The sequence below is a fragment of the Chroicocephalus ridibundus genome, chromosome 18 (genome assembly GCF_963924245.1).
Source record: "Chroicocephalus ridibundus chromosome 18, bChrRid1.1, whole genome shotgun sequence".
Classification (NCBI taxonomy): domain Eukaryota; kingdom Metazoa; phylum Chordata; class Aves; order Charadriiformes; family Laridae; genus Chroicocephalus; species Chroicocephalus ridibundus.
Window position 1 is genome coordinate 6,136,493 of NC_086301.1, and position 24,654 is coordinate 6,161,146.

Here is a 24,654-nt window from a genome sequence, read left to right on the forward strand (position 1 = left end):
GGTTATTAAAACCAGCCTGTCCAAACCCACCCGCTCCACTGGCGAAGCGCGAGAGCCGCCGCAGCCTGCGTGGTCCCAGTCTCCTCTTACTGGGGACTGGTGTGGGGTGACTGCGGCTGGCACAACCCCTAGCCATCCCCTAAAACCTTCCGCAAGTATATTGGAGCGTGTCGTGGGATTTAAGGGTGTGCTGATGGAGCGAGGCGCGGAGGCGTGCTCAGGAGATGCGGTGCTGTGATGCAGCCCCGGTGGGGTCTATGGGGAGGACGTGGGGACCGCCACAGCCAGCAGCCCTCCCTTTGTGCCAGCAAAGCCTTTGGAGGCACAAATAGACGCCCCACTGGGTGCACACCGATGGCACACACCTCCTGCCACACGCCCGACGCGTGCTTCAGGCACAACCTTGGCCTGGGACCCGATTCCCTTTTTCTATACGCTCTTCCCTTTCCAGCCTGAGGTAGGATTTTTTTTTTAACGTGGGAGACCAGGTTGCATATCTAAATATATGTCCTTAAAAAAAAAAAAAAAAAAGGTTTTCAAGAACAATGGTGGAAGCAGCCCAAAAATGTGCTAAGAAGGACGAATGCATTAGGATTGGAGTCCAAGCAAAATATCAGAAGGGTGAATCAGAAAGAAGGAAAGGAAAGGAAGGCGGGGGGGGGGGGTGGGAAATAGAAACGTATGGAGTTTTTAAAAAGCTATTTTTTTCCTTTTAATGTTAATGGCAGCTTTTCAATTTGAGCTTTGAGTGCTGGAGAAATGTGTCAACTGCTCCTGCCCCGGGCCATGCTTTGAGGGGATGCGAAGGCATCGTTGCAGTGACATGTTCAAGCTGGTTTCAATCCAGCCCCATTTAGCCATCGTGAAGATGTCTTTGCTATTATTGTTATTAATTGAGCTCATTAATAATGTGTTCTGTGCTTTCTTACAGCTTCCCCGTCTCTATGCAGCGTGATTCCCTAGTGATGTTTGATTAGTGGGGCTAATTAACCCTGTGCTTTAGACCCTGTGCCTCTGGTTTCAGCCGTAGCTCACCAGTCCCTCTCCGTTGCCCCGTGAGAAATAAACTGTTGGAAGTGGTTTACAGTAGTTTCTTCAAGGGGACAAAGCTGAGCTGCTTTGCAGATCTTCCATCCGTAGGAAAACGGAAGATGCACCGGTGGATGATGCATAGGAAAAGGGTTGGTTGAGCAGGAAAAAGTTTCTGGGTGATGCTGAAGTCATAAATAGCATTTTCTGGAGCAGGGACCGGCCCTGCGTCCTCTGGAAACGGCATCTGTGCATCACACTGGTTTCGGGCTGGTTTGTTATTACTGGTGATAGCGCCCGGTGGTTGCTGTGCTCTCGAGCATCGCTGAACGCGTCCTGGCAGGTGTCTCTCTTCTAATTCAAGTAGCGTGCTTTGGGCAGGGTTGAACAGAAGGAGACAACAACCCAAGTTGTCTTCTGCCTTACCTCGCCGGTTCCCTCCTTTATTTCTTGTTTGATCTGTGCCTTCGCTTTCTCTGGGTGAATTTAAGCTCAAACCCTGTGTCGTCAGAGGCGCCTGCTAAAAGAGGGCTGATTGCAGAGGGCAGGCGAAGAGGCCATTAAAAAAAAAAAAAAATTAAAAAAAATTAATAAAATCATGGTTTTGATTGCGTGAAAAGGGAAGAAAACCTGCTCTCCAGGCCAATCAGGATGGTGTGGTGGCTGCAGACGGAGGTGGGAGGAGAAAAGGGGAGATCAAGCCCAAATTCGTACTTACCCCCGCTGTCTGCAGCATCCGTCAGGGCTGAAGACAATCTGTGTCTCATTAATCTTCTGATGTAAACAGAGGGAGACTCACTGGAACAGAGCAGTGTCACTGGATGAATGGCCTGGAGTTGGAAAATAAACATTTCAAGCTCTGCCTCGGCGTTTATTTTTGCTAAATGCCTTCGCCGGGCCCAGGCGTTCTGCAAGCAGCGGGGTAGCGCTGCCCCAAACCCAGCCCCGGCAGCGCCAGCTTCTGAGGCCGGGAGAAATAAGCGCCAAAGAGAAAAGCGCAAGAAACCTTTGGGAGGCAGGATGCCGCTCCTCGCTTCGGTCCCGCAAACCTGGGGTCGGCGGTGACGCGGGCGGATCCAACCCGTGTGTCTCCATCCGAGTGCTCTCCGTGTTCACGCACCGCCGCGTTTCCACAAACAGCGGTTGTTTTTTCTTCAAACCTCTTAATCCGGTTGGTTTCCCCCCCGCTCCGTTTCCCCTCTACAAAAATCCACCAGGTGCAGTCTGGAATCCGCGCTCACCCAAATATGCCTTTAATTCTGATTTATTAAGATGGTTATTGTATAGATGATTAGAAACATATTCTGGGAGATTTAACGGCCTCGGATCAGACATGTAGCCATTACAGAGCTGTTAATCCTTTATAAATATGTTTTTAATCATGCCAGTATTTAACATACGATAACTGTCCTATTAAAAGTAATGTATAGCTGGCAGCCTTGTTATAAAGAATCGCAAGCTATTTTATTTTATTTTTTTTTTCTTACAGGCTCATTAACTTCTGCTGCTCAGGAGATATTACCAAACCCACAAGCGGACGGCTCAGCTCAGATATCCAAGATTTCCCCATCCCACGAGGATCCCGGCTGGTGCTTGCGCTTACCATACGAGGACCTTCCCCAGGAGGGGGCTTTGCTGAGACCCTCCAGGTGAGTGTCTTTTCTGCTTATTCTTAGCGTTCCTCACTGCATCTTGCTCCGCCTCGGCCATTCAGGTTGTAAGAGCGGTGAGATGAACAGGTTGCCCAGAGAGGGGGTGGAGGCCCCATCCCTGGAGACATTCAAGGCCAGGCTGGATGAGGCTCTGAGCAACCTGATCTAGTTGAAGACGTCCCTGCTCACTGCAGGGGGGTTGGACGAGATGGCCTTTAGAGGTCCCTTCCAACCCAACACGGTCTATGACACGTACAAAGCAACATCAGTGCTTAGGACTTCGGTAGCTGGGTGAGCTCTGCTAAAATCAACCCATTCTGGTTTATTCTGGTGCTTGCATTCAGTGCAGCAACAAAAGCGATTTTTCCATCTGCAGACCGGGAGCTTTGCAGAGTCACAGAATGGTTCGGGTTGGAAGGGACCTTAAAGATCATCTAGTTCCAGCCCCCCTGCCCTGGGCAGGGACACCTCCCAGCAGCCCAGGCTGCTCCAAGCCCCGTCCAACCTGGCCTTGAAAGGCACAAAACTCCTGTGCGTGTGTCGTAGCTCATAGCACGGTGCATACCCCCTCCTGTCCATCTGTACTGACATCAGGAATAGTACATTCCGTTAGCGACGACTTTTTGGGCCTTACGTTTCTGGTGGTGAGAAGAAAACACGCACCCCCCCCTTCCTCAGCTATGCTCGGTTGGAAAATAAATGACATAACCTGGGCTGGCTTTTCACGCGCCTTCTGACTTGGCGTGCCATCCAGCCGACCGGCCGTTCCCAAGGATGGGCTGGTTACGGGAGAAGACAGGTTGAGAAGGGGAAAAATTGCCGCTAAATTAAATTATTGTAGCTGGAAAAATAAACCCTCGCCACAGCTTGGAGCTGGTGCCTCCCCTGCTTAGCGGGAGACGCCGCTGTGTAGCGGGAGGACTTGCTCCCATCCAAGCTGCCCCATGGCGAGCCAAGGAAAAGCAGATGTGTGATATCCCCGACATCCCCTCGGCACCGTCCCCCAGCGTGTGCCACTCGTGCCATGTGTCCCTCGGTGATGAATAACCAAATTTCACGGGGAAGGGGTGGCAGCCCTTTGCCTTTGGGAGTGCCAGCACCCTGGCGTGAAGCCAGCGCTCCGGTACCCCTGGGTACAGGCCAAGGACTGGGGCAGCCCTGTCTGACCCCCTTTCGCAGCTCTTTTGTCTCTGGTTCTCCAAACTAATGCTTTTTGTCCCCGATGCCATGCTGCCCCGCTACCCCCGACCCCTTTGGCCGAGGGGGAGCCGTCGGGGCAGGACAAGGGGCTATTCTTTGCGGAGAACAGTGGGGGATCTCATAACGGGGCGGTTGGCCCTCGGCCATCGCCCACCACCGTCCTCCACACCTCGGTCACGTCTGGGCGCTGGCATTTATCGGGACAGGGCTGCCATCGGGCACCACCAGCAAATTACGCACAGAGGGAGGGTGGCGAGACGGGGTCAGCGCTCGGGGACGGCGGGGAGGTGTTTTCTGTGTCTGCAGAGGGGTCCTGGGTTCAACGCTGGAGTGCAGCCAGTGTCGGATGTGGGATTTTTAACATTTTTTTTCAAAAAAAATGGTTCGTTTGCCCCTTCCTATAGGGGGACGGGGAAGGGATGCTCTGGGCTGGGACCCTTCTCCAGCGGGATGCCTAGAAGGAGCCAGAGCAGCGAGGGTTAAGGGACAGGATTCTTCCCAGCTCCCTTTGCCGTGTCCCCCCCGCACCTCACCATGCCTGGGTGGCGGCTGGGAGCCCCCCAGCCCCGTGTGCCGGCGCTTGGAAGCGGGTACTGTTTGTTTTGGAAGGAGACAGGCTTTGTTTGCGGAGCCGCCGGCCAGTTTTCCGCAGCCCACCTTATAAACTTTCCCAGCCTCGGAGCTCCCTGTACCCGGCAGTTACCTGGGCTGCCGGCACGGCCAAATATCCAAATATTTTCATCACCAGGTGCTATTTCCGTGCCCGACCTCCCCGCGGCGGCAGATGTTGGTGTGTGGGTGGGATGCTTGCAGGGCCAGAGAAACCTGCCATCCCCATCCCGTCTCCCTGTGATCCCATCCAACGTGGCTTTTTTCAGTCCTGATTCTCCCTTTCTGGGAGATATTTCCCCACGTTGCTTCACGCGTCTTCTGCGAGATGATGGGCTCCGTCTGAAATGCTCCACAGTGGTGACGGCACGGAGCTAGCTGGGTACCAGCAGCCTCGGGAGGATGCAGGAGCGAGCGAGGATGCCCAAGAGATGCTATGGGCAATGCGGAAAGAAAAGAGGGGGGAAAAAAAATCAGGGTTTTGGCTAAGCCCAGTCACGGATGGTGGTCCTCTCCATCCGTGCAGATCTTTTCCTCCATGAAATGCTATCTCTACTTTTTAAAAAAATTAAAATGTGCGTTTTGTGCAGCTAGAATCCCAGAAGGAACAAAGTCTGGGGGAAGCGGGGAGCGGAGCGGAGCGGGGCTGTGCTGGTAGCTCCAGGCTGGGGGTGGTTAATGTTTTAATGCCCCCCACCCCGGTCGCCTGGGGCTATCAAAGACTGTGTTGGGCTAGTGCTGGGGAGAGGGTGAGGCTGTGGGAGGATTTGGGTCACAGCTGTCAGGCAATGTGCAGGAAGGGCCGAAAGCAGCTGATGTGCAAACCTCTGGTTTTTAGGTTTTTTTACTTTTTTCCTTCGTTCCTGTTAGAATAAGCTCATCTGGGGAGTTTTTCCTGCCAGCCTTCCTCTGCGCTGCAGGAAGGCCAAGCAGAAACCTCCTCCAGGGTGGCCGACTTTCCATAGCTGCTTTCTGGGAGACTTTTCCCCGCTGCCCCCCCCCCCCCCATCTCTTCCCAACTCTTCTCCCCGTCCAAGCAGCTGTCGAGCAGGGAGGGTGCAGGGCCAGGTCGCCCCACGGACCTTTCTGAGCCCGCAGCAGCAATAAAGCTGTCGGCAGAGGCAGCGGCGCGGTCCAGGCGGCCGCCGTGCTGGGGATGCACTTGGGGGGAAGGCTGAGCTGCCGGCTCGGCCCGGCTTTTCCCTTCCATCGCCCGGCGTCTCGCCCTCCATCACCGCCGCCGGCGTGTGCCAGGAGACGAAGCTGGCGCTTCTCCCCGCCGGCGAAGCGGCGAGACATCGGCCGAGACGTCTGGTGAGGAGGAAGAGCCTGTCTGCGAGCGCCAAGAGGGAGGAAGCTCTCCGCCGACCCTCTCTGCTCGCTCTAGCTTCTCGCAGGTATTCGCACAGCCAGGAGCGAGCAGCCCGAGGCTCCGTCTGGGTCTCCGTGGCCGCCTGGGAGGGGAAATGGCAGCCCCGATGCAAAGCGGGTGCCAGACGAGTTTGTCCCTTCCCAAGGCGTAGCCTGGTCCTCGCTTTGTGCGTGGGGAAACTGAGGCAGGACGGTCCCAGAGCTGGCGCACCGTGAGGCTCCGGTCTCCCCCGAGGACTGCCCGCCGGCAGAAAGCCGAGGCTTTTAAAGAAATCAAGAATTTCCATCCTGTCAGCAAGTCAAAAAATTTCTGACTGTCGGGATTGTCTTTAAATTTGGAATTTCACCTAAAAAGAAATATTGGCAAGAAGAAGTATTTCCTTTTGTCTTTAGGAATAAGAGGGAATAGGAGAGAGGAAGAAGGACACAAAGCAAGGCACCAGCCCTCCTGAAATGCAACGCGTTCATAATCCTGAATTTTTTCAGGTGTCTTCATCAAATTGAAACACGCCTGCAAAATGCTGTCTGGCAAAACTCTATTCAGCTGGAAAAACACTGTCTAGCTCGCTCTCCCTTCGAGTTATCTCTCTAGACCTCATACAAAGTCTTATTTATTCGCTCCCTTTTCAGATGGTCTCCACTTCTCCGTCTCGAGACATCCACAAATCACGGTTTCCCTCTCCAGCATCAGGGACTTGCTGAAAAACCATGAGGGACTTTCTTTTTTAATGTCATTTTTGTTGCTCCTCTCACCTTGCGCAGTTTGATTCACTCTTGGAGGTCTCTGAGCTTCTTGGTGAGTCTCGGAGCAAGAAACGTGGGGTTTTTTTCTTTGGAATTTAGGATGCTAATTAAATTATTCGGCCCTAGCACACGAAATCAAGAAACTATTAGGTGTCCTTGAATTTATCGGCACTGCGATAGGATTGTCCGTGGTTAGGGTTACAGGACAGGAGCGAGAAGATGGTGTTACCCCAAAACCATCTAGTGTGAGAGCTGTGGAGGAAAGCGGCTCCCTGCCTCCTGTCCCGGGACACGGGGACGGTCATTTGGGACCTTTCTGCTTCAGCCCCTGTCTCCCGTGCTATTTCTGTTCATCCAGGGAAAGCAGGGGTCAGGAGAAGCCGTGTCCCTTTCCAGCGTTGCCAGAGAGCTTGCCGAGGGATAAAGAGGTATTTCTGAACTGAACTGGGATCGTTGGAAGCTCCAGTTTCACTTTCTCACGGGAAGAGCGGACTTGGCCTCTCCAAATAGGCCCAGGCACCCAAACTATCCCCCACCCGTGGGTGTTTGGGCATGTGCGATCTCCCTGACGCCGTGGCAAACGCTGGCCCTGGCCATCTCCCTTTCAAGGCTGGGGATGCGCGTTCAATCCGCAGCCCAGGGAAGCCAGCAGCCCCCAAGGCCAGCTGAGAGCTCAGCTGGAAACAGAGGGGATTCATGGCTGTTCTCCCCCGGCCGGGTAACTGGCTGGTCAGGACTTGTCTCTCTTTAGGGGACGTTTTCAGGGGACGTTGCGTTGCTCGTCCTCCCTCCAGCTCCAGGCGATGGGGTTGGGTGGGTGCAGGCACCCTGCAGCATTGCCCCGGGACCACCGCGCGCCTCCGGTACGGGGAAGGTCCCTGCAGATGTGGTTGCACTTGCTCTGGTGATAGGAGAACCGCAGCTCGAAGCACAGCAGTTAAAATGCCGCAACCAGCACAGGCTTTGCCTTTTAGACCCGTTTGCGGCAGTTTGCTGTGTTGGCTTCGTATCAGATTAATCAGTGTCTGTCTCCGTGCGGGCTCATGTGTTGGCTGCTGGCTGTCCCGGCGGTGAGCTGCTGACGGACGGTATCTTGCAGAGCCAGCAACACCCTGCTGAGCTCACACCAGGTAATAATCCCTGACGTATACCTCCAAACACTGTCACTTTTGGCCCTTTTTTATGTGTCACCGAAAACCAGCTCACCTCCTGCCTATGGGACCTATTCTGTATAGCCTCGGGTGGGGGGGATGCGATACGGTACGGGTCACCTTTAAGCAGCTGCGTTGCAAAATCATCTGCTAAAATAACTTGTGCCACTGGAAGGAGAAAACCCCCGTGTTTCCCCCAGCGCAGCCCGCGCAGGGAGGACGGGGGTTTCCCCAGAGCGTGACCGTTCTGCGCGCCGGGCGATCGCGGCAGATGTGCGGACTCGGCGTCCCCCGGCCAATTTAAACGGGACCCGAGTCACCCAGTAACGTACAATACATTATATTATATCTCCTGTTCGCAAATGCGGGCCCTGGGGCTGCTGCCTGCTGGGGGGCTGCTGCTGAGGAATTTCTCTGCCCTGAGCAGGGGGCGGCTCCAGCCCCGCGGGATCTGTCTGGTTTTTTGGGGAGGAAAATAACCTTCTCTCTTGGTCAGATAACAGGGCGACGGGTTTTACTCCTTTGTGTGCGACGCGAACGTCACCAGCGTGAGACGGGGTTGGCTCCGTCGGTCCTGGCTGTGCTCAGCCGCCCTTGGGTTTGGTTTGATGGTGGCTGTTTTAATGAGAAACCTTCCCTGGAACTGCCCCCCGCCCCGGCTGCGGCTCAAACCAGCCCTTCCACCCCGCTGCGGAGTCTCCTAGAGCTTCAATCTATTCCTAATTGCCGTAAAACACGCCAAAGCCCACCTGCTTCCTACCACCCACCGGTTTCTCCCGGTGACCTGCGCAGGTTTAAACTCCCCTCCTATTGCTGCCGTCTCCCCTAAGACATTTCCAAAGCGTATGACCAAAAAACCTTCCAAAACCTCCCCGAAGTGGGAGCCTTGAGTGCTCAGGGCATGAAGGACGTCGCATTTTCTAACAGCTTCTCCACCTTTCTAGGTACCTCCTGGCACCAAGAGATGGAGGGGGCCAAGAACGGCCGCAAAGCTTCTTAAACGGTGAGTAATTTTTCCTCCTTTAAACCGCAGCGCCCTGCACAGCGCGCACACCCCATCGCCGCAAGGAAATGGCATCCGCGTTCCTCTTTTACTGCTCACTCGCTATTTGGTGATTAAGAAAACGGGGGAGCTGGGGGCACTCATTCTTGACCTCGGGGGAAGCCAGGAGGCTTATAAAAACTCCTTAAGTGCTGCAGGGATTACAGGGCAATTAAAAAAAAAAAAAAAAACAAACTATCCATCCAGAGCTGGGACCACGTCAATAAAAGCGGGAGGAACTGATGTCAGCTCCACGCAGGATGCGGGGACCGATGCCCCTGCCCTCTCCTGCGGGCGCCGAGCCCCTAGGGTCGGTCGTGCCGAGGCCTCACGCTTCCCACCGGCACCGATTTGGAAATGCAGGAGAAAAAAAATAGATTTTTTGGAGGGGGGCTGGGGGGGCTTTTTTTTTTTTTTTTCCCCATCAGTGGATTCAGCTGACCTGAATCCCTCCCCCCAAACGCAAATCCTGCGTGAGCCCAGGCGGTGGGTGTTTTATGAATGCGAATTAATAGCCGCAAAAATAAGCAAAAATTAATATTGAAGGGGCATTGAGGGATCCCGAATCACTGTTTTGGGATGTAAAAGGCCGCGCTGTAAGGGAGGAGAATGTATTTCTCTCACCACTGGGTCATAAGGTTTAAACCCAGGGAAACTGGTTTTAATTTATCCAGAAGTTTATCAAGACTTAGCTTGGGTTTCCTGACCTGATAAGAACAAGAAGGGAAAAAAGTCAGCTGGGATCAATGGGAATTAATATGCAGTGGGTTCCCGTTTCCCATGGCGATGCCGGTCTCTTTCAGATCTGGGTCTTCCCAAGAGAAGGGGACGAACGTCCTCAGACGGGGTTGTCACGTCAGGATCGTGTTTGAACATTTCTTGAAGGCGTAAGCGATTTCTCGCGCAGACCACTTGAGTGAAAGCGCGTGGTGACAGGGGGCGAAGCCTGTTCTCTGCTTCCTCTTAGGAAAGTCCTGGAGAAACCTCGTCCGGCTCTCAGGCCGCGGGGAGAGAGTTTGCCGACATCCTCCGACCAGTTTTAAAACAGAAAGCAAAAAAAAAAAAAAAAGAAAGAGTGTCTTTCAGTCTGCACTTGCTTAAGTCCCATTCAGCAGGTTTACTTAGCGTTGGTCATTTATTTACTTGTCTCCGCTGGAGTGCTGGCTGGATCGGAGCGATGCAAGTGTGGGGTTTTTTTTAAGGTAAATGAGGACTCGGAATAAAGCCCAAACATCCAAAGAGGGTCCTGGGGTGCAGCTGGGGTTCAGGCTGGGTTTGGCCAGGCGTTGCTCGGCGGCTGCCCCCTCGCTGTTTATTTCTTCCTCCGGGGGGAAGGAAGTGGATCCACTTTGCCTGAAGTGAAGTTGCATAAACCGTGGGGGCCGGTGGGGGTAACTTGGAAATGAAACGGTCGGGCGGGCTGGCAGCCGGCCGGGGGTCGACTCGGACCATTGCTTTTAGGGACCGGACTGTCTCAGAAGCGAAATGCCGTCGGCGCCTATTAATGTGACGAAAGTCATCGGTGCTCAGCTGCTAGGAAGAGCGGGGCTTTGGTGTTTGAACGCAGGGCACCCAGAACCAGAGGCAGACCGAATCGCGAAGCCGAGAACGAGCGTAGCTCGTTGCAACACAATGCGTTGGGAGGGAGAGGATTTGGGGTATGTAGAACACGCGTCGCCGCGGTGCCAGGCTGCTTTCCGCGCAGCTGGCGTGATATTTTTTGTGAGACAGCCCATTTCGTGCGGTTTTGGTGCGTTAGCTAAAAGCATTTGACTGGCTTGGGGGAGAAGCGTTTGGGGCTGGAGGTGACAATTCAGGCGCCAGCTGAACCGGGGAGGATGCTGGGGACACACTGCGGGGAAAATGGCCTCAATGTCCCAGTTCGGTCCTTGCTGCTTTTGGGGGCAGGTCCTGGGAGACACCATCCCTGATGCTCAGGGCTCAAAAAGCCAAACCCGCGACCCCCAGTCAGCATCGTAGAAACGCCGTATGGAAATAACTGGAGTTACCCCAGCAGAAAGCAAGGGACCAGGACGCTTCGACCCCTCTGGCTGCGCTGCGACTTCAAGGGAGCGAAGATCTCCCTGGGGTCTGGCATCCGTGGCGCCCCGCTGATTCCCGGCGGTAGAAATGAAAAGCCTGGAGGAAACTGTCTGCTCCAAGGTCCTGCACGGGCTGATCCGGAGGGGGAGGACGGGAAATACAGGTGCGGCGAGCGACGCTTCAAAGCGCAAGGTCTCACTTGGTTTGTACGTGCGTGTGCTGCCTGAGGTGATGGTTGGGATGGAAGGGGGGGGGGGGCACAGTACAAACCCCGAGCCTGAAAGCACCCAACCAGCCCCAAATTGGGACCGGGTAGACCCTTTTTTTGAGGTGTAGAAATGCTCTGTGCGTCTGGCGTCCCGCGAGCTGGTAGCCCTGGTTAGCAGAGCCTCATGGTGCTGGGGCTGTGCAGGCACCGGTCCCTCGCCCCAGGCTGATCCCCCGCCTCTTGCAGCTCCATTTTCACCGGCGGCGAGGCCCGAGAGCAGCTCGTTAGCTTCCCTGCCTGCTCCGCTTATATTTGCTGGCTTTTTCCTCCCTATAAAACAAAAATGCACAACCCCAGGGAGCGGGTTAGGGGGCCGGGGGGGGGGAGTGACCCTCGCAGGGGGGCTTTGCCGCCTCTGCTGCAGAGAGCAAACCTCTCCCTGCCCTTTCCCTGGGGAGAGGAGGCGTGGGGCAGAGAAGGAATGCCCCCGCTGTCCCTTAAGGAGGAGGAGAGAGGAGTTTATCCTATGCCCTTAATGGTCCCTGAGCCCTTCCTGCTTGTCCATGATGCTCTGCCTTCCTGGTCGGAGATGACGACGGCTCGGGAGAGCAGGACTCGACTCTTATCTCCCAGCCCCGGCTGGTTCCCCCGCTGCCAGCTCCAGATCAAACAGGAGGAAGCCAAAGGGCTGAGCTGTCACCACTCTCCTGGGAAGCAGATAGCAAACCAAGCCTCTGCCGGTGTTTCCAGCTTGAAAAGCAGCAGGAAGGATTTTGCTTCCTGGAGGACAGCCCCCTCCCCCCCGATATCCTCTCCCCGCTCTTCCAAAGGTGCTCCCCATCCCCGTTGGCTTGAGGTTTGGGGTATCCCACAGGTAGGATGTCTCCGATGAGCCGAGCAGAATCTGCTCTCGCAGCTTGGGGAGGAGGCACCGGCAAAGGTAACTCCCGGGTTACCTCCTGCAGATTGGCACTTGGCTGCCAAAAAATGGTGAAACGAGTCTCAGGAGCCCTTTCAAAGGGCAGCCGCCTCCTCCAAGAGCAGCGCCCGGGGGGTTTCTCGATGGGACCCGCTGCCACCCGCATCTGTCTCCGTCCCACGGCGGTGGTCCTCGTGCGGCAAAGCGGGAAGGAGGCAGATGTTGGATATTAAATGCCAGCAGCCGCGCTCAGCTGTTCTCCCAGGCTTTGGCCCTGGGAGGAATTACAGCCCAGCCTTTAACAGCTCTACCGAGCGCGTTCCCCCCCCCAACATAACCGCTCACGGATCCCTATAACCCGCTTTACAGCAAAAGACACCTTTTGGGCATGCAGCAGGGAAGGGAAGGTTTCCCCTGATCAATGCTCCCATAATAATTTCTGGCTTGATTAATAGCTTTTTACCTGTCCCCCTTCTCATCGGGACCCGTCTGAAAGCCAAGCTGTGATTTTTGCCCTTGACCAGAACCTCAGCTTTTCGCCTGTTTCCAGGGACTGCGTTAAAATGTAAGGCCTTAATGAGAACGATATGGCCAAAGCTAAGAAATCCAGCCTCGCTGCTTTGTTTCCTGAATGATTTTCATCCCAGCCAATGGTATCAGGTGGGATTTTTGCTTGTTTTTTTTTTTTTGTTTTGTTTTATGAATGAATGTAATCCCTTTGCAGAAAGGGAGGTGTCAGCTCGGATGCTTTGATCCTCAGATTTTAGTGGTTGTTAATAACGCCTGCAGTGCTTTCTGTAAGGACGAGCCAAAGGTTTGGGATGTAACGGCTTCCTAGTGGGAAAAGCGAGTTTCCTCCAAATCAAAAGACTTTGCAAAAATGGCACCCTGGTTCTGATATTTTCTTTTCGCTTTATTTCCAGCGCTTTGTTTTGCTCTTGTAAAAAAAAAAAAAAAAAAAAACAAACCTGCCCAGCGTAAAGTATTTTTGCAGGTCATTTGCCTGGCTTTAGGTGAGATTTTTATATTCAGATACATATTCATAGTGGAGTTGCCTATTTTTAACAAATGAATAGATACCAAAAGGAGATATTTCTCCCTAATTAACAGGGCACAACGGGATGCTGCCCAAACGGGGAACCGCGGCTGCTTGTAAGTGAGACAGAGGATGCTGCGACATCCCATTAGACCCAGGCTGTGCCCAAATCAGGCAGCGATTTGCAGTGTCCCCCCCGGCTCCCAATGCCTGGGAAGTGCAGGAGATGGGGGTACCCGGGGAGGGCGCAGGAGCGGCTCCAAAGGAGGAGCGGGACTCTGCGTCGTGCCCGCGGGAGCGACGCTCCTGTCTGTGAACTCGCTGCAGCTGCTTGTCTCTACCTTGTGATGAATCCCAGATGATTTCTCGGCCTGAGCTGTACAGTCACTCGTGTTAGATTATAAACTGGAACTTTTACAGGCTGTATGTGGGGTTTGTGGCTTCCTTTCCCTCCCTCCGTCTCCAAAGTCCATGATTCTTAATAAATCATCCTCTAGCCCGAGCTGAGTCTTGCTGTTTTTAAGTTTAACTAGCTTATTTTTTTGCTGATAAGCCAGACTTTGAATTCTTCCCAAGATCACGGGTTGGGGCCAGTAATATCACGAAGGAGAGACCGTTCATCAGGACATATCACATGCCAATAGGAGCAGCATCGAGCGCTCGCTGCGAGCAGCGCGTTTCCCTCGTATCAGCATGTACAGGCAGAGCACTTGTATCTGGCGGAGTCGGTGGGAGGGAAGAGTCAGGGCTCCCACCAGATATAAATTAGGTTTATCATCGGAGCCAACTCAACAGAATCGCGGGGCAGAGCTCTGAGTTATGTGCAAAGGGTTAGGGGAAGATGCACACCGATGGCAGGAAAATGCGGCAGTGTGCGCCTATTTCTTACGCTGTATCAGTGGAAACAACTTCTTAAGGCTTTGATCCTGGCTTCGCTCCAAATTTCTACTCTGGCACCATCCTCGGTCCAAAGAGACCCAAGGGCGGGACTGAAGGGTGGACCAAAGTGCAGAGAGAACCTGCTACACCCTCTTGTTTCTTTCTCCTCTTCTTCTTCACCACCACCCTGTCAGCACATAAATCACTTTTCCTCGACAGCTCCAGGCAAACGTGGTACGGTTTCAGATCCATCACGGTCTGATGCTTGTTCTCCCAGCCAGTGACCGAGCTCCTCTCCTGATATCACTGTTGACTTTGGCCACCTTCTATGGGGAGACGTGTCTGCTCAACCCTCCTCCTCCTCAGAGCTCAGACCGGCTCCCATCACATGCCATGGAGACAGAGGTCTCAAAGTTGTGTTCCTGTAGGATTAACCCTGCAAAGACACATGTAGCACACAGCATAGGTCGCCCTTAGCACCAACAGAGCTCTGGGTAGAGCAGCTCTCGGGCGGGTTTGCACCCAGTTTCCTTTACTGGTATGAGGTGGCAGGTGGAGGAGTCCTCCCTGAGGCACATCGTGTGCTAACAGCCTATGGAAAGAATGGATTTATCAAGATTAAAAGTAGTCCTGATGAGCGCATAGCTCCAGTCAGGAGCCACGAGACGTGTGTGGGGTTGTGGTTACCAGCCTCTGCTAACACCTGGTCCGGGACAGTGAGCCCCTTCCACCCCGACCTGTCTCTGGGCTGGCTGTGAACCCCCAGCCTGACTCATCCTCCCAGCTTAGCCAAAAAAAACCCCCATCCCTTCAGTCCCAGCATCCCCCAGAGAAGCCCCTCGGTGCCGGTACATCTTTTATCTCGCTTGGCCCAGCAGGCCACAAATTCCTGCTCCTTTGCGCCTGGGGGTGGGCGAGGGAGAGAGCGTCTTGCTCGGTGCCCCCCTGCTCGGGAGGCGGCTCCCCGTGTCGCATGGATCAGCCACTTCGTCGCGTTGGAATATTTTTTGCTGCTCGCCCGGCTGGGGTCTGGAGACCAGCCAGGGTCCGTCTGGGCCTCCGTGGGAAGGCGAGATGGGAAGACACGGTGAAGGCACGCTCAGGGCTTTGCTGTCTTCATGGGAATTTGTCTCGCTTTCCCTTTCCTTTTTTTTTTTTTTTTTTTTTTTTTTCCTTTTTGGGGTGGATATTTTAAACCACAAGGATGCCGTTTTTGGGTTTCTACGGTTCAGAAAGGTCAGTGGCTGTGAGCTGATGGCACCTGCCCTGTCCTTGCTGCCGCCTTGCCGAAGCCACCAGCACAAGCCGCATCAACACCTTCCCCTCGGCGGCTTTTGCAGGAGAAGATGGTTTGGCCGGCAAAAGCTGGGACCACCTTGGAGGTAGGCTGTGCTCTCCTCCGCCATGAATCACGTTGGCAGGGACGCTGGCAGCATCCTCTGTGGCTCAGGAGGATCCAGCTTGGCGAGCGCTGGCTTCTCTCCCACCTCGCCTCTCTACAGCCATCACTTTGGTATTGAACTCCCGGGGTGAATCCCTCGAAGAGGAGGAGGAGAGCTTTGTCGTGTATCTGCTGATGGATGGATGCGTGTTTACCTTGGCCTTCCCCGCCTCGCGGCTGCCGGATAGTTATCTGAGTGATGAATTCATCTGCCCGGGGACCCCCGAATCGCGGGGGCAGAGGGGAAGCATCTATTATAGCGGTTTGGCACAGGGGAGAAGGAATAACAGAGAGGAGACGGGCGGTGGTTGCACATCAAAGCTGGGCTTGATTTCCTAGCCTATCTCCTAGATTTCAGCTGGCCGTGGTGAAACGGCCGGCACAAGCGGGCGGTCTTAGGCGCAAGAGGCGCGTCTCTCTGTCTGCAGGGAGAGAAGGGAATTTCTTAATTCCAGCTACGCTGGGCATGTTCCTTCCCTCCTTGCCTGCCTTGCCAGGGATGATTTTTTTCACGGGGTGGAGAGCCTTGCTGCGATGGCTGGACATGCTTTGGGTCGGGGCCACTGCGCTGCTGCAGGGAAATGGGACGGGGCGCTTCGGCGTTGCAGCTGGGATCACACGCAGTGCCCGGACGTGAGCGTCCCCGGATCCGTCCAGCCAGCCTGGGGCTGCTCCACGTCTCACCCGGAGCCAGCAGCTCTGCGGCGGCAGCTGCTGAGCTTGCAGATTCCAGCAGCGGGGAGAAGGGAAGAGCTGAGACCTGAGGCCTCATCCGTGGCATCTCCTCGTGCCTGCAGAATGGAGAAGAGACTGTAAAACCCCCATGAGAAAGTCCCTCTCCTGCGAGGTTTCCTTGTGATGGATGCAGGGAGGTTAGTGTGAATCCGGGTCCTTCTTCCCCTAAACCACCCAGGACACGCTGTCCTCTCGGGGCTGCAAACCCTTTTGCTGGATCAAGTGACCCAGCACAAACCAGGAGGTTCAAGGAACGGGGCCATGGGCTTCACATCCCACCACGAGGGCCAGTAAAGCACCCGCAGCTCAGACGACGCGTGGGCAGGAATCTCTGGCAGCCGAAAGCCAAATCCCCCTTGGCAACAGCAGGATGGGTTTGAGATGGCTTTGGCTCAGAAAACTCATATCGTGGTTTCCGAAGGAAAGTTAGGTGGAACGAGATGGGGACAGGGATGCAGGGCAGGTCCCAAAGGTGCAGGTAGATATTCTCTTTTCTATTTGCAAAGAGAACTGGACCTCTGTTTCTGGCTGAGTGCTACATTGCTCTGCAAATGAGCCCCTTTTTAGTATCTAAAGCCAAGGGACCCCCAGACTATACCTGCATCCCAAGGGGTCTGACATGTGGGGGACAGCCTCTTGCCTCAGTTTCCCTGAGCTGAGTGTCCCCGGGGCAGGTTGTGTGTCAGCCAGGGCTGTCCAAGACAGACACCCCTCCGTCGCCTCCCCTCGTCCCTTCGCAGGGAAAAACGGCAGGGCCGCTGTTGGAAAGGTCGGCAGATCCATCTGGACCTGCTGGAGGCCATCCGGGTGGCAGGGTTGTAGGGGGGTTAAAAAAAAAAAAAAAAAAGCTAAGAAAAGGGGTTGCATTTCTTCTCCCCCACATCCTCAAAGTGTTCTTCACAGAAAGGAGACCTTTTGCCAGCATTGTGCAATGCTGGCTCGCGTTTTTCCGTGAACTTTAGTCCTCCTTTAATCCATGCCACAGTAACCTCCAGGGGAAAGAGCGTTGCTGATTCCCCGTTTCAGCCCCTATCGAGACCTTTCGGCTCCAGCCCAGGCCATTGTTCTGTGTCCTGTCACCCGCCTTGTCCCCGGGACGAGGGCAGCCCCTGTACGTGGATCGGCGAGTGGTCCTTCATCCGAGCCAACTCTCCCGTCTCCATCCCCGCAGATTCCCGGCTGGCCAGCAAAGCGATCTTGCAGATGGGTTATAAAATCAGCGTTGTCCCCGTCGCCCGGCGTCCCGCAAATAAGCCACGCCGAGCTTTCGGCTATTTGTTTGTTTGCTTTGTCTTGGCAAGAGGAAAAAGGGCCAAATTTAAGCTCGGGTAAAATGTATCCTGCGTCCTTCATCTCGCATTGTGGCTCCGGCTGGAAAAAGCCGTTCCCCGCTTCCTTCCCTTATCGGTTAATTGGGTGGTTAATGCGGGAAAGGCAGTTGGACGGCAAAAGGCGCGCTCCACGTGTTAAGCGTTATTGCTGCAGTTATTAATAGCCGAACTCTCGGGCAACGCTTCTGCATCCAGGAATCGCGGATTTGAGGAGCACGTGTTTGCTCGCCCGGCTCTTTTGGGGGTGAGAAGGGTCTGCTTTCGGGGGGCTCTCCCTGCTGATGGTGAGAAACCTGGGGTTTCTTCCAGGTTTTTTGGGCGTTTCAACTCCCTTCCTGCGGGGTGTCGAGCTGGAGGACAGCGTAAGCCCGCAGGCGCGGATAGAAGCTTCCCACCTTTTTGGAAAATCAGTAGTGGGGAAGAAAGCAGAGGGGCTTCACGTGGGCAAGGGGTTGTCCATATTACAGCCATCCAGCCCCCCCCACACACACTTTCCAGGAAAGCCTGTCTCTCGCCCCAGCCTTCCCAGTCCCCTTTTCGTTGGAAATTACGATGAGCTACGTGTAATAATCTCAGCTGGCTCTTTCCTGGAAGAAGCCTTTTGCCGTCCCACCCTCCCGCTGGCCTTCCCCACCCCGCAGGGCTTCTTCCAGGGACGCTTCCAGCTCTTCCAAGACCTCTCAAGATCATCTGTTTCACATGAGGCCGGTTGCCTGCAGCCCAGCGTCCATCCCGCCTGGAGCCAGGCAGTTTTTAGCAGCCAGGGGATGCGATACTGGGCATTAGGACTGGGGTCTGGTTGGGGTTCTTTTTCCCCCCCTCTTTAGTTGTTTTTTTTTTTTTTTTCTTCTCAGATCCAGATTTATTAACCCCAAAAGGGTCAAGCCTCATGGGCGGCAGGAAAGCTGCATTTGCATTCAAGTTGAAGGGCATGAAAGGGGCCAAGGAAGGTAAGTGCTGTATTAATTACCTTAATTTAACTACCAAGACAGTTCTGAGTGTATCCTCGAGGGGGTAAAGCCGTTCCTGCTCTGTCTCCAAAAGCTTGGAGGCAAACCCACGATTTTTAAGCTTCTATAAGACACCTGCAGATGAGGCGAAGTCATCTAAGTGAAGCAAAACCATCTAAATTACGCAAAGGCCCTTCCCAAACTTGCCCTCAGTTGGAGAAATCCTGATTCATAGCACTGGTCTTGAATCCTACAGGCGCCCTTGAAGAAACTGGAAGAGAAATTTGATCCAATAACTCTATAAGGACTAGATTTTGGCAGATTTGCTTATTCAAATTCTGTATTTGTGTGTAACGCGTTAAACTGGGGTGTCCACATTCTGCAGACTTGAGGAGAAAAGTGGGAATTCAGCCTGGAGGAAAGCATCAGAGCAAATAAAAGCAGATAATGCAAGAATCCTCCAAACCCCGCTCTGTATGCCTGAATTAACGCGTGCGTCCCCTTCCTCCCCAACCCGGGAGCGACCACACTGCACCTCTTGTCTCCACGTCCATCCTCCCCGGGGCAGGACACCCACCGGAGCGTGGTACCACCGCCTTGCCAGAGGCCGGGGATGGCCGTTGTGGTCCAGACAATGGTCATGGAGCATGAATGGAAAATGATCTCCTGTGTTAGGCTGACAACCGGCTCTCTGTTCCCTGGGCAAGTTCTCGGACCCTGGGCAAAGGGAAACGCTCCCACCCCAGGCGAACCCCACTTTGATCTTCCTGCTGGCTGCCTTGCTTTTTCTTACTGCTCCTAAAGTCATTCAGTACACGAAAAAAAAAATAGGGGAGAGGGAAAATGTTCATTCACAGCCTTATTTACTGGTTTATCTTTAGGAGTTCTCTGCAAAACCTGCTTATAGAGCACAGCAAGGAAAGAGAGAGGAGGGAGAGCCCTCTGGTATACCCACGTCGTTGGAGGATGCTCGTACCAAGACCTGAAAACCCTCTCGGCCACCTCTTAGAGTGGCGAGGGCACAAACGCACCCTAAATGTGTAGGACACGGTGAGTTTTTAGCGTTTTCACATGCCACCTTTCGCATGTTGACAAGAAGCAGGGTGTTAGTTGGGGAATACACGTGTGTTGGGGGCTCTCTATGGTTAGGGGAGGTCAGGACGAGGTTTTTTTCCTAGCTGATGCCATCCCAAAAATTGTTGTAGACTCTCTCCCCTCCTCGCCCAGCCTGCAAACCCCGTATCTGCCTGCCTCTGCATTGCTTCCCGTGGTGGCGCAGAGCAGGGAGCAACCGTGGGAGAGGAGCTGTAAAGAAAATAATCTGGCCTGTTTCTCTGCAGAAGTGCCAGGAGGGAAGGGGCTGGGATGAAGGAGATCCGAGTCCTCTCCCGCCCGGCCCCTCCGCGGTCTCCCAGACCTCTCTGGCCGTGTTATTCCAGTTTGCACACCGGTGTGGTCTGGATCAGGGGGCAGAGGGGGTTTGGGGGGAAAGTGGTGGAAAGACAGCATTTTCGCGTGACAAAATATGTGAATTACCAGACCCCTTTCCTCAATTTTTCTACTTTTTTTGTTTTTTAAAAGCACATTTGAGGAATGTCCAAACATAGAAAACTTTAGCCCAAAAGGAATCTTATCCAAAGAATTTATGAGCAATTTAAAAGGAGAAGGCAGGGAGAAGAAACCGAAAGCCAGATGTAACTACAGCTTTCGATGGCTTTTAGTTTAGTTTCAAATTTTGCAGGGGCTCAAACTGGGAACCTCTGGATTCCTGCAGTGTCTATAGTCGGGTATTGAGGCAACCGTGAACTTTGGATATCACTTATTTCCTGGTCTTCTGCCCGTCTCCGAAAGGGAGTATCTGACCATCTCATTAAACTCTTGCTTTCAGATGCTGGTGTGAAGAAGAGATCAGTGGGAACCGGCAGAAATCCTGTCAAATCCTGAACTCGGGAGCTGTGAAACGCCCCAAGCAGCGCAGAGACCTGCTCCTCTCGAAGGTGCGTCCTGGGGGCTTGGCTCCAGCGAAAAAAAAAAATAAATCTATTCGAAATAAACAGGTAAGCCATGCCCCGCGTGTTGTACTTCAGTACATACTCACGCTCTGGCATGAACCGAACTGGAAACGCAAGGAAAAGTTTGCTGTGGTAGGGAGGGGAACGTCGAGATAGCTCCGGGAGGAAAGGTGCGCTGCTCCCAGCGGGGGCAAGGGGGTTTTGAGGAGGAGGGCAAAGCAGAAACCCACCCAGTAGGCACTGGAGCGAGCTCCTGCAGCACAAGCAAGCCGTCGGGCGCTCCTGGGGCAGGACATCCTTGGCTAAACCTCTGTCAAGCAGAAACGGGGGTCAGGGATGAGGCTGAGAGATGCTCAAGGCAGAGGATTTTCCCCTTTGCAAGTAAGGGCTCGGATCTTCTTAAAGTGGTCCCAGCGGCTGCTGGAGAAATCGGTAACAACGCTACAGTGGGGTGCAAGGAGCAAATGGAAAATCTAGGCTAAACCAGGGCAGAAACTCGTGTGACTTCCCTGTGAAATGATAAGGGATAATTAGGACGGGGCAAGACATCGGTACCTACTTGACTTAGCATCCTCTGCTGCCCCTTCTCCCTCGCTTTAAGGAGGAATATGATACCCCGGCTAAACCCGAGGGGTCTGGGGGGGCACCCCTGGCTGACGTGGGGGTCTTGGTGCACGAGGCGGGGGAAAGCAGGCTCCTCCTCTCCCCCCTGGCCTGTACCCCAGGCAGCATCAGGGCCTGGTGCTCTCCAGCGTGTTTCACTTCGCTCCGTGTTTTGCCAGAGACTGTTATTAAGAAATAAGGCTCTGCCTTTTTATCATTCCTCTGAGCGTCTGTCTGATGTCATTCTGTCTGGCAAGCGAGCCATCAAAAGAAGCTCCCCTGGGAGAAATTTCTCAAACAAACAGCCAGCGAGGGGAAAAAAAAAAAAAAATAAAAAAAAAAAATACCCCATTAAATATAATTAAAAGGCAAAAACCGCGGCGTCTCCCTGATAAATGAAAAGGCAGCGTAACCCAGACTCCCGACACAGAAAGTCGCCTCCTGCCCCTCGCCCAGGGCCACGTCACCCCGAGCAGGGATGGAGCCTGCCCTGCGCTTACCTGGACGATTATCCTTAATAGAAGCTATTTCGCCGTCCGAGATCGCGAGGCTCGGGTCCAGCGTCTCACAGCGCACGCAATTTTGGCCGACAACGCCCGCTACCATCACTCCCACCTGGGCAGAGCCTTCGCGCGTCCCACCGGGGCCTGCAGATCGCGCAGGTTTAGCTCTTCGTGTTTTTAAGCAGATTGGGGTTTGTTTGGTTTTTTTTTCCCCCGCCTCGTGTAAGGCAAAGCAAATTCTGGCTCTGCTCCTCCCCACTCGTGACTTCTTGCAGGTTGCAGGGGTGACAAACACCCCGTTGCCAACCCCCGCGAGCCCCCGGCCCGTGTTTCGTTCTGGTTTTGGCGGCTCTGATTTCCTCGCGATTCGTGCGGCGCTGGCAGGCTCCTAAGAGAACCTGCTCCCCGAAACGGGTAAGGCAGAAGGAATTTAATGCAACCCGACGCAAAAGCTTCACTGGGGAAAGAGTCCCCCCAAATGCTGAAATGCTTCACGGCCACGCTTTCGAAAGGAAGGCGACCAAACAGTGACTTGACTCCGGCTTTGGAAAACAAAGACGGGAGAAATGGGTTTTAATCTGTCCGAGCAGAGCGTTTGAGGGAGGGGGCTGTCGTGGAAGGGAGCGTGTGCGCTGACGAAAAGCCGCCCATCGGAGCGGGATCCCAGCTGAATTAGCTTGGATCCATCGCTCACACATCTGTAGCTGTGATCCGCCTTTCCAAGCCGCTTCTCCTCAGAGCGCTTTGCAGAGGTCATTCCTCTTCGCGAGCCCCGTTCCCTCTTGCCTTGCAAATCTCTCTGCCCTTTCCTTCCCTCCTGCTGGGAGGTTTCGGGCCCTTCAGCAAAGCCCTTCTCCTTTTCCCTGAAAAATAACCCTCCTGTTCTTCCCTCAGTTTCGCTGGGAAACTTCCCACGAGCAGCTCTGCCCGTCGGCGGCCGTATAAAACAGGTCCATTTTCATCGGAGGGGCCCGAAGCGTGGAGCGGAGCTGGCTCTCGCTGACAGCCCGAGGCTGGGGGGAGCATCCCGCGGCCCCCAAATGAGGCGTCGGGGCTTTCTTCGCGGTTTCGCGGGGTCAACGCTGCAAGGCGGAGACGAAATTCGGCGCGGAAGCTTCCAGGGCAGCTCCAGTAAATCTAGGAGGGGGCGCGGAGAAGTGCCTCCGGCTCCGTACGGCAGGGTTGTACCACAAGCATCCCGGCTGCCTACGGCATCTCAACCCCCGTCCGGGGCTGCCACGCCGGAGCTGGGGTTCTGTGGGTTAGGGGGAGTGCCAGGATCGCAGCGATCTCGGGGCACACATCCACCATTTCTATTTGCTCCCCGGGGTGGGAAAAACCTTTGGAAATTCCTGGGAAATTTATCTTTCCCCCCCCCCCCCCGCCGCTTGAGGCCGGTTTCCTTCCTCGCAGATGGCGGGCTCCCAGGCAATACCAGCAGGAACAAACTGGGGAGGAGGGGGGGTCCCCGCTTCACACCTTCCCAAGGCAGCACCGTGCGTCCCCTGCCACCAGCTGTTTCCTCTGCAGGGAGAGGGGAAACTGAGGCACAGACCTGCCCTTTTCTTTTGAAGAACTTCTCCAGACCTCTGCGCCACCCAGAGAGGTGGAGGCAGACGGGGATTTTTGCTGCGTTTACGCGGCCAGAAAGAAGGCTGGCTGCAAACAGAGCAAATTTAGTTCAAACTAGACCAGCCCGTGCGTTATGTGTTGACTGTGGGAATGGAGGAGTGTGGATGAATGACAGTTTTGACGCGCTTTTGCTCCGCTTGTCGCTGCCTCAGTTTCCCCCTGAATTTTCTCTGTCTCCTCCTCCGCTGGGAAATCCTACACAAATCTCCGTTTCCAGCCCTCTTAGGTGTCACCCCCGAACCCCCCAGTCAAACCCTTTTGGGTCTCTCTTACAGGGGCTGGTATCTCTCACGCTTGGCTGGGGGAGCCGCAAGGTTTTTCCATCATCTGCTAATGATAGGAAAGCAACTTTTATTCCTTCTCTCCCCTGGTCTTGGCAGGAAAGGTGGAATGTGGATCGCGAGAGGAGCAGCCACCTTTCAGGCCAACAGCTGGTTTGGGGGATGGGTTAGATAAATGTGCAGGATTCCCAATCATCCCGGCCAGAAGACTTCACCGGAGCACGGATGCGGGGGAACGGCTGACTCTTGATACCACCGCATTCGTCTCGGGTGATCCCGGCTGGCGAATCCACCGCGAAGGTGCCGCTTGGCAGCTTTGGATGCGAGAGGAGACGGCAGAGATAAAACCAGGTCAGCTTGCTTTGGAAAGAGCAGAGGGATCTCCTCCAAGATGTCTTTTGCTGCTTCTTTGGCTGTCCCCGAGGGAGGAACCAACCCAGCTTTGAAGCGTTTGCACGCAAGGGGAGACCGAGGTGTGTTTTTCCCCCCCCTCTTTGCCTAGCGAAGGGACGGCAGGGCTGCAGCCCCCGCTCGCGCGGGGAGGACGCGGCAGGCTCAGGAATGGTGATGGCTCCAGGGTGATGAGACGCTGGAACAGGTTGCCCAGAGAAGCTGTGGCTGCCCCATCCCTGGAGGGGTTCAAGGCCAGGTTGGACGGGGCTTGGAGCAACCTGGGCTGGTGGGAGGTGTCCCTGCCCAGGGCAGGGGGGGTTGAACTGGGTGGTCTTTAAGGTCCCTTCCAACCCCAACCATCCTATGGTTCTATGAATTAAACTTTCTGGGTGCTTTCCCATCAACCGCTTGGCCGGCCACCTGCTTTCCTTGGTGGCCGTGGGATGCCTGGGTGGCAAAAGGGCCACCAAAAGGAGATGGCACCCAGGGAAGGAGGATTCGCAGCCATGGGCAGGCTGGAGAAGAGCCACGTCTCTGGACAGACGGACAGATGGACTCTGCTTCCCACCTGTCAGCACAAGGACCATCTCCAAATGACTTTCCAGCCACAAGACGTGTCACCGAAGCCACCAAAGCCACATCGCGATGTGCAACGAGGTGTTATTGCTTAGCGGGTGGACAACCTCACGCAGCGAGAGGAGATCTTGTGGAAAGTGGGGATTATTTCTTCTTCTCCCTCTCTCCTCTCCCCTCCCCTCCAGCCACCCCCTCCCTGCTTCCCACCCACCCGCCCAGCTTCATGTGCAGCGGGGGAAAAAAGGAAACAGCCGCGGGAAAAGACGCTGGGCTGAGTTTCCATCTGGGCACGGTCTAACGCCGCCCCGGGAATG

The 24,654-nt window shown here is 54.6% G+C and overlaps 1 protein-coding gene across 2 annotated transcripts in view; it reads left to right on the forward strand.

Moving 5' to 3' along the window:
* Window positions 1–21,560, forward strand: part of SNX19 (sorting nexin 19) — a 129,590-nt gene extending 108,030 nt beyond the window's left edge. For both annotated transcript variants that reach the window (XR_010073673.1, XR_010073674.1), the window contains 6 exons: window positions 2,519–2,678; window positions 8,701–8,759; window positions 18,245–18,340; window positions 19,222–19,390; window positions 20,229–20,337; window positions 21,477–21,560. The gene's annotated coding sequence lies outside the window, so the exon portion shown is untranslated. The remainder of the gene's footprint in view (window positions 1–2,518; window positions 2,679–8,700; window positions 8,760–18,244; window positions 18,341–19,221; window positions 19,391–20,228; window positions 20,338–21,476) is intronic.
* The last annotated feature ends 3,094 nt before the right edge of the window (window positions 21,561–24,654 follow it).